A 9,686-nucleotide genomic window follows, 5' to 3' on the forward strand; every position below is an offset into this window, starting at 1 on the left:
TTATTTGGGAGGTGACCCCAGAAAGTATCAGACGGGGAGCAGGAAGTGAGACAGAGAATAGAGGGCAGCTCAGAAAGTGTTTCCAAGCAGGTTACCATTAGGGAATTCTAGGGGGCCACATAAGCCCCACTCAGCCACCCCAACCAAGGAGTGAGTTGGTGAGAAGCAATCTGTTAAATTGTACAGGAGGCAGTGATCAAGACCATCCCCAAGAAAAAGAAATGCAAACAGGCAAAATGGTTGTGAGGAGACCTTACAAATAGCTGACAAGAGAAGCAAAAGGCAAAGGAGAAAAGGAAGGATATACCCATTTGAATGCAGAGTTCCAAAGAATAGCAAGGAGAGATAAGAAAGCCTTCCTCAGTGATCTATGCAAAGAAATAGAAGAAAACAACAGAATGGGAAAGACTAGAGATCTCTTCAAGAAAATTAGGGATACCAAGGCAATATTTCATGGAAAGATGGGCGCAATAAAGGACAAAACGGTATGGCCCTAACAGAAGCAGAAGATATTAAGAAGAGGTGGCAAGAATACACAGAAAAACTGTACAAAAAAGATCTTCACAACCCAGATAACCATGATGGTATGATCACCGACCTAGAGCCAGACATCCTGGAATGCGAAGTCAAGTGGGCCTTAGGAAGCATCACTATGAACAAAGCTAGTGGAGGTGATGGAATTCCAGTTGAGCTATTTCAAATCCTAAAAGATGATGCTGTGAAAGTGCTGCACTCAGTATGCCAGCAAATTTGGAAAACTCAGCAGTGGCCACAAGACTGGAAAAGGTCAGTTTTCATTCCAATCCCAAAGAAAGGCAATGCCAAAGAATGCTCAAACTACCACACAATTGCACTCATCTCACAAGCTAGTAAAGTAATGCACAAAATTCTCTAAGCCAGGCTTCAACAGTATGTGAACCATGAACTTCCAGACGTTCAAGCTGGATTCAAAAAGGCAGAGGAGCCAGAGATCAAATGGCCAACATCCACTGGATCATCAAAAAGCAAGAGAGTTCCAGAAAAACATCTACTTCTGCTTTATTGACTATGCCAAAGCCTTTGACTATGTGGCTCACAACAAATTGTGGAAAATTCTTCAAGAGATGGGAATACCAGACCACCTGACCTGCCCTCTGATAAATCTGTATGCAGGTCAAGAAGCAACAGTTAGGACTGGACATGGAACAACAGACTGGTTCCAAATCGGGAAAGGAGTTCGTCAAGGCTGTATATTGTCACCCTGCTTATTTAACTTCTATGCAAAGCACATCATACAAAATGCTGGGTTGGATGAAGCACAGCTGGAATCGAGTCTGCTGGGAGAAGTATCCATAACCTCAGATATTCAGATGACACCACCCTTATGGCAGAAAGCTAAGAACTAAAGAGCCTCTTGAAAGTGAAAGAGAGTGAAAAAGCTGGTTTAAAATGCAACATTCAGAAAACTAAGATAAATGAAATTCAACCCCATCACTTCATGGCAAATAGATGGGGAAACAATGGAAACAGTGAGAGACTGTTTATTTTGGGGGGCTCCAAAGTCACTGCCGACGGTGACTACAGCCTTGACATTAAAAGATGCTTGCTCCTTAGAGGAAAAGCTATGACCAACCTAGACAGTATATTAAAAAGCAGAGACATTACTTTGCCAACAAAGGTCCATCTAGTCAAAGCTGTGGTTTTTTTTCAGTAGTCATGTATGGATGTGAGAGTTGGACTATAAAGAAAGCTGAGCACTGAAGAACTGATGTTTTTGAACTGTGGTGTTGGAGAAGTCTCTTAAGAGTCTCTTGGACTGCAAGGAGATCCAACCAGTCAATCCTAAAGGAAATCAGTCCTGAATATTCATTGGAAGGACTGATGCTAAAGCTGAAACTCCAATACTTTGGCCACCTTATGCAAAGAACTGACTCATTGGAAAAGACCCTGATGCTGGGAAAGATTGAAGGCAGGAGGAGAAGGGGACGACAGAGGCTGAGATGGTTGGATGGCATTATCCAACTCACCAGTTGGTGATGGACAGGGAGGCCTGGCATGCTGCAGTCCATGGGGTCACAGAGTCAGACATGGCTGAGTGATTGAATAGAATTGAACTGAATCTGTTAAAGAACAAAGTCCCAGTTTAGAGAGAACCCCCAGGGTCTGCAGGGGAGGATTTGTGGTACCTGCTAATGTTCCTTGGGAATTCCCTGAAACAGATAGAATGCAGAACCTAGTATAAGACCAGATTTCCTGAGTGAAGTGAATAGGAACTCAAGCTGGTTGTGCCATGCTAAGTTGCTTCAGTCGTGTCTGACTCTTTTCCACACTATGGACTATAACCCACCAGGCTCCACTGTCCATGGGATTCTCCAGGCAAGAATACTGGAGTGGGTTGCCATGCTCTCCTCCAGGGGATCTTTCCCACCCAGGGATCGAACCCTAGTCTCTTATGTCTTCAGCATTGGCAGGCGGGTTCTTTACCATTAGTGCCACCTGGGTAGCCCAACCTGGTCACTAGGCATGAAAGAGAAATATGCTATTCATATGCTATATGCTCAGGCACATCCCTCCCGCCTCCACTCCCTTCTCTTGTTTTCTTTCCTGCTTGTTTCAGAGGGGATTTGGGGCAGATTACGAGGCAATTGTACAATTCACCATGGTGGATTATCAGAAGATGAAAAAGAGAACTAGTCTGAGAATGAGGCTCCTTCAAGACTGTAGCCCAAACTACCCTGCCACCTTGAACTAGCAGATACATGAATTTGACTGGAGTTTTCTAGAAGCTGCAATAAAAGCAAAAATCTGATTATACAGCCTAACTCAGTGTCCCTAACAAAAGATGGGGTGATTTTGCTCAGCACTCTCAGGTGTTCTCAAAGAAAATGACTCAAAATATCAGGGCTGACATCCCCCAAATATCCCAAGTCTGGATAGCTTTTTAGTCAAGCCCTCTTGTCTTCAGTGCAAGCCACTCCCTGCAATTCAGCCAAGGCAATAATCACAGGTTAATACGCAGCAACCCCCTAGGGGTTTCCCTGGTCACTTAGTGTTAGAGAATCCACCTGTCAATGCAGGAGATTAGAGTTCGATCCCTGGGCTAGAAAAATTCCCCCAAGAAGGAAATGGCAACCTACTTCAGTATTCTTGCCTGGGAAATCCTATGGACAGAGGAGCCTGGCAGGCTACAGTCCATGTGGTTGCAAAGGAGCTGGACACAAGTTAGCGACTAAAGAACAAGAACCCCCTACAGTCAGTCATCTGAGATAATTAATTCTATAGTGGCTGGCACACCTGGGTCCCCAGAAAACACCCTGTGCTGGTTGCCTTAATCCACCCAGATTTCAAACTATCTAGAGCAGGAGTTTGCAAACTACAGCCTTCGGGCCAAATCCAGCTCACAGCCTTGTTTTGTAAACAGTTTTATTGTCACACAGTCACACCCATTCCTTAGTATATTGTCTGTGACTGCTTCAGAGGTGAGTAGTTGGCAACAGACCATTTGGCTCAAAAAACACAATATTACCATCTGGCCCTTTACAGAAAACCATGCAACCCCTGCTCTAGAGGAAATGGAAGGGCCACATGCTCTTCAAGTCAGTCCTCCAGAATGCTCAGTGAAGTTCCCAGCGGACGTGGAGCAGTCGTGAGTTCAACACCATATCTCCTGGCAGCAACCTGGCTTGCAGTGCTCGACACTGATGGTTATAAATGGTACCACGTGCCTGAGCCAACACTGTGGACTGACCTTGAGAATCTCGACAGGGACAGGTACCTGCCTAGGAACCAATATAGTCCATTTCAGCAGTCAGAGAGGAGAACAGCCAAGTTGATCTTTAAAAATAACTCTGGGAACTTCCCTGGTGTCCCAGTGGTTAAGACTGCCTTCCAGTGCAGGGGGTGAAGTTTCAATTCCTGGTTCGGGGAGCTAAGATCTCACATGCCTCAAGCCAGAGAACCAAAACATTAAACAGAAACAATATGGTAACAAATTCCACAAGGACTTTAAAAATGGTCTGCCGCCAAAAATGGTCTGCCGCTGCTGCTAAGTCACTTCAGTCGTGTCCGACTCTGTGTGACCCCATAGATGGCAGCCCACCAGGCTCCCCCGACCCTGGGATTCTCCAGGCAAGAACACTGGAGTGGGTTGCCATTTCCTTCTCCAATGCATGAAAATGAAAAGTGAAAGTGAAGTCGCTCTCACATTAAATAAATAAATAAATAAATAAATAACTGCATCCCTATTCACACACAGATCAGTTGGAAAACACCCACCAAAGTTAATAATACGGGCTTAAAAAAAATGTGGAAACTCTACCCTGGTTTGTTCTGGAAAAAACTACAGAGAGGAGCCAATTATCTGTTAAGACCACTCAAAGATGGCAATGACAACACCCTACCCTGCATATTAAAAAAAAAAAAAATCATCTTACATGTGCCATCTCTGTGATGGCCCTCACCGTACTGGAGGACAATTTTCTAAATTCAGTAAGTCCAATAACTACAAATGAGTCCCATTCCCAGAGTGCATTCCTAAGTCCAATTTTGTTCATAAGTCCAACAAAGTTAGGCTAGGTACTCAACTAACACAATTGACTACGCAGTACTGTACTGTAACAGGTTTATAATACTTTTCACACAAACAATATGTTGAAAAACAAACAACAACAAAAAACATTTTAGATCTTACAGTACAGGACCTCGAAAAATACAGTAGTATAGTACAACAGCCAGTATACAGGGGCTGGCATCGAATGAAGAGGCAAGGAGAGTTACTAATGGAGAAGGGAGAGGAGGTGGGAGATGGTAGAGCTGAAGATCGTCAGCAACAGGAGACGGAGGAGAAGCTGCAATGTCACTCAGGCCTGATGTGATTGGACTTGCGAACACACATTTTCATCTCTGAAAGTTCAAAACCTGAAGGTCTGTATGGAGGGGACTTGCTGTATGTATCTGTCTCCCCTGCCATGTCATGAATTGCACGTGGGGACAGACCCTTTTTTACAGGGTTAGCAGGTGTCCAACAGATTCACCGTCTAAAATGATCTGTTTGCTCTTTTTCGCCTGTTCAGCAGTGGGGAAGCTTTTCTTGGCATTTCTCACAGCTAGTTTATTTCTCCCAAGAGTAACGCTATGGGACATCTCAGTGAGCAGTCAACCAGAAACTGAAATACTCAACACACAATGCTTTTCAGGTGACGTGACCCAAACATTCCTCAGTTCAGTTCAGTTCAGTCGCTCAGTCATGTCTGACTCTTTGCAAGCCCATGAATCTCAGCACGCCAGGCCTCCCTGTCCATCACCAACTCCCGGAGCTCACTCAGACTCATGTCCATCGAGTCAGTGATGCCATCCAGCCATCTCAGCCTCTGTCGTCCCCTTCTCCTGCCCCCAATCCCTCCCAGCATCAGAGTCTTTTCCAATGAGTCAACTCTTCGCATGAGGTAGCCAAAGTACTGGAGTTTCAGCTTTAGCATCATTCCCTCCAAAGAAATCTCAGGGCTGATCTCCTTCAGAATGGACTGGTTGGATCTCCTTGCAGTCCAAGGGACTCTCAAGAGTCTTCTCCAACACCACAGTTCAAAAGCATCAATTCTTAGGCACTCAGCCTTCTTCACAGTCCAACTCTCACATCCATACATGACCACAGGAAAAACCATAGCCTTGACTAGACAGACCTTAGTCGGCAAAGTAATGTTTCTGCTTTTCAATATACTATCTAGGTTGGTCATAACGTTTCTTCCAAGGAGTAAGCGTCTTTTAATTTCATGGCTGCAGTCACCATCTGCAGTGATTTTGGAGCTCCCCAAAATAAAGTCTGACACTGTTTCCACTGGTTCCCCATCTATTTCCCATGAAGTGATGGGACCGGATGCCATGATCTTCGTTTTCTGAATGTTGAGCTTTAAGCCAACTTTTTCACTCTCCTCTTTCACTTTCATCAAGAGGCTGTTTACTTCCTCTTCACTTTCTGCCATAAGGGTGGTGTCATCTGCATATCTGAGTTTATTGATATTTCTCCCGGCAGTCTTGATTCCAGCTTGTGCCTCTTCCAGTCCAGCGTTTCTCATGATGTACTCTGCATAGAAGTTAAATAAGCAGGGTGACAATATACAGCCTTGACGTACTCCTTTTCCTATTTGGAACCAGTCTGTTGTTCCATGTCCAGTTCTAACTGTTGCTTCCTGACCTGCATACAGATTTCTCAAGAGGCAGGTCAGGTGGTCTGGTATTCCCATCTCTTTCAGAATTGTCCACAGTTTATTGTGATCCACACAAAGGCTTTGGCAGAGTCAATAAAGCAGAAATAGATGTTTTTCTGGAACTCTCTTGCTTTTTCCATGATCCAGCGGATGTTGGATCCTCACCTCAACATTCCTCACTGGGAGCCATCTATCCAGCAGGATCTACATTTCCTCAATCTCTTTGATTTCAGCTTACCTTGAAATATCCATAAATCCATTTCCTCTAAGGTTTAGTCTAATTCTTACTCTCTGCTTCCCCCAACTGTCCCCTCCCACAGTATTTGTCTTTCTCGACTTTGAGTCTTTTTTTTTGGCTTTGTCGGGCGGGTCTTAGTTGCACCATGTACATCTTTCCCAGCAGCGTGAGGTTTTCCCATTTCTCTGACCAGAGATCGAACCGCACCAAGAGGTGGCTCTCAACCACTGGACCATGAGGGAAGTCCCTTGAAGACATTTTTTAAATTATAAAAGTCACGGTGTTTATGAAAGAAAATATAGAGACTTATAGGAAGGTGCAAAGGAAGAAAAGAAACTTGCCTGTTTAGTCAACATTGAGGTCCAATCATTGTTAGTTCTCAGGTTGGTGGATTTCCTCCCAGTATCTTGTAGGGATCGCTGTGTGGAATTTTTTTTAACCAATACGATCATGCTATGAGGATCCAGCTCTTGTCCCTTAATAACATATCTTTGAGGTTAAGTTTTATGGTTAGGATGGCTGGTGTGCAGTCTGAGGTCATAAAAGGCACAAGTCTGCATTTGTACTACATAAACTTCTTCAGAAATATGGGATATATAATATCTATGCATCATATACACCGTTTAATGCGTTCAGCTTATTCTATTTATTTATTTAGCTACATTAGGTCTTCGTTGCTTCCCAAGGGCTCTCTAATTATGGCACAAGGGTTTAGTTGCCCCAAGGCATGTGGAATCTTAGCTCCTGGACTAGGGTTAGCACCCATGTCCCCTGCATTAGAAGGAGGATTCTCATCCACTGGACCCCACCAGGGAAGTCCCAAACACCTTTTTAAATGACAACAGAGTAACCCATGGAACAGATATCTTGGTAAATATTGATTCTACAAACATGTGTATGCAAAATAATCTTTAAGACAATTCCTTGAACTAGACTCCCAGGAGTGAAATTTGAAGCCCAAAGTCATAAACCTTTTAGGTAGCCTAGTGAAGTATATAGATTTTGCACTACTGCCTGGGTTCAAATCCCACCTCAGCTGCTGTGTGATCTTGCAAATTACTTCTCTCTGCCTCTATTTCCTCAGCTATAAAATGGAGTGACAGTAACAGGCCCACCCATAGGATGGTTACCTTGTAAGGATGAAATGAGATGATATATATACACAAGATGCTACAAAGAACAGAATCACTTCAGTTCAGATCAGTTCAGTTCAGTTCACTCACTCAGTCGTGTCCGACTATTTGTGACCCCATGAATCACAGCACGCCAGTCCCCCCTGTCCATTGCCAACCGCTGGAGTCCACTCAAACTCATGTCCATCGAGTCAGTGATGCCATCCAGCCAACTCATCCTCTGCCGTCCCCTTCTCCTCCTGCTCCCAATCCCTCCCAGCATCAGAGTCTTTTCCAATGAGTCAACTCTTCGCATGAGGTGGCCAAAGTACTGGAGTTGCAGCTTTAGCATCATTCCCTCCAAAGAAATCTCAGGGCTGATCTCCTTCAGAATGGACTGGTTGGATCTCCTTGCAGTCCAAGGGACTCTCAAGAGTCTTCTCCAACACCACAGTTCAAAAGCATCAATTCTTAGGCACTCAGCCTTCTTCACAGTCCAACTCTCACATCCATACGTGACCACAGGAAAAACCATAGCCTTGACTAGACAAACCTTTGTTGGCAAAGTAATGTCTCTGCTTTTCAATATGCTATCTAAGTTGGTCATAACGTTTCTTCCAAGGAGTAAGCGTCTTTTAATTTCATGGCTGCAGTTCACCATCTGCAGTGATTTTGGAGCTCCCCAAAATAAAGTCTGACACTGTTTCTACTATTTCCCCATCTATTTCCCATGAAGTGATGGGACTGGATGCCATGATCTTCGTTTTCTGAATGTTGAGCTTTAAGCCAACTTTTTCACTCTCCTCTTTCATCAAGAGGATCTCTAGTTCTTCTTCACTTTCTGCCATAAGGGTGGTGTCATCTGCATATCTGAGGTTATTGATATTTCTCCCAGAAATCTTGATTCCAGATTGTGCCTCTTCCAGTCCAGCGTTTCTCATGATGTACTCTGCATAGAAGTTAAATAAGCAGGGTGACAATATACAGCCTTGACATACTCCTTTTCCTATTTGGAACCAGTCTGTTGTTCCATGTCCAGTTCTAACTGTTGCTTCCTGACCTCCATATAGGTTTCTCAAGAGGCAGGTCAGGTGGTCTGGTATTCCCATCTCTTTCAGAATTGTCCACAGTTTATTGTGATCCACACAGTCAAAGGCTTTGGCATAGTCAATAAAGCAGAAATAAATGTTTTTCTGTAACTCCCTTGCTTTTTCGATGATCCAGCGGATGTTGGCAATTTGATCTCTGGTTCCTCTGCCTTTTCTAAAACCGGCTTGAACATCTGGAAGTTCACGATTCATGTATTGCTGAAGCCCAGCTTGGAGAATTTTGAGCATTACTTTACTAGCGTGTGAGATGAGTGCAATCGTGCGGTAGTTTGGATGCAATCTCAAAAACGACAGAATGATCTCTGTTCATTTCCAAGGCAAACCATTCAATATCTCAGTAATACAAGTCTATGTCCCAACCAGTAATGCTGAAGAAGCTAAAGTTGAACGGTTCTATGAAAACCTACAAGACCTTCTAGAACTAATGCCCCAAAAAGATGTCCTTTTCATTATAGGGGACTGGAATGCAAAAGTAGGAAGTCAAGAAAAACACCTGAAGTAACAGGCAAATTTGGCCTTGGAGTACAGAATGAAGCAGGGCAAAGGCTAAAAAGTTCTGCCAAGAGAATGCACTGGTCATAGCAAACACCCACTTCCAACAACACAAGAGAAGAGTCTACACATGAACATCACCAGATGGTCAACACCGAACTCAGATTGATTATATTCTTTGCAGCCAAAGATGGAGAAGCTCTATACAGTCAACAAAAACAAGACCAGGAGCTGACTGTGGCTCAGATCATGAACTCCTTATTGCCAAATTCAGACTCAAATTGAAGAAAGTAGGGAAAACCGCTAGACCATTCAGGTATGACCTAAATCAAGTCCCTTATGATTATACAGTGGAAGTGAGAAATAGATTTAAGGGTCTAGATCTGATAGATAGAGTGCCTGATGAACTATGGACGGAGGATCGTGACATTGTACAAGAGACAGGGATCAAGACCATCCCCATGGAAAAGAAATGCAAAAAAGCAAAATGGCTGTCTGGGGAGGCCTTACAAATAGCTGAGAAAAGAAGAGAAGCAAAAAGCAAAGGAGAAAA

Source organism: Oryx dammah, unplaced genomic scaffold (genome assembly GCF_014754425.2).
Source record: "Oryx dammah isolate SB20612 unplaced genomic scaffold, SCBI_Odam_1.1 HiC_scaffold_12, whole genome shotgun sequence".
Taxonomy (NCBI): domain Eukaryota; kingdom Metazoa; phylum Chordata; class Mammalia; order Artiodactyla; family Bovidae; genus Oryx; species Oryx dammah.